Here is a 464-nt window from a genome sequence, read left to right on the forward strand (position 1 = left end):
CCTGAAGAGTATCAACTGTGTATTAGCATTCAAACCTATTAATGTCCTACATATCCTGAATACTTGCATACTGATACTGTCCCACAGTATCAGCATGAAAGTATGACCCGTTTAGGTCTAGGGGGATGATTCAGTGGGTAAAATCATGTGGTACACAGTACGGGCAAGGATGAAAATGCAAGTAAACACAAGAGATGGGAAATTCCTGGACCTGCCATCTTCTAGCATGGTCCCAGGTTCAGTGAGAAACTCTGTCTAAAGGGAATGAGATAAAGAAAGAGAGAGCAAGACACCTGACATCCTCCTCTGTACACAACATGCACGCACAAACACACACCGCACACAGAAGCCTATACACCTCTCTCTCTCACACACAGACACACATAAAATGCACGAAGACACACAAAAACATACAAACACACAAAGACACATGGTCACACGTACATACAAATTCTCTCTCTCTC

This window comes from Mus pahari, chromosome 13 (assembly GCF_900095145.1).
Source record: "Mus pahari chromosome 13, PAHARI_EIJ_v1.1, whole genome shotgun sequence".
Taxonomy (NCBI): Eukaryota; Metazoa; Chordata; class Mammalia; order Rodentia; family Muridae; genus Mus; species Mus pahari.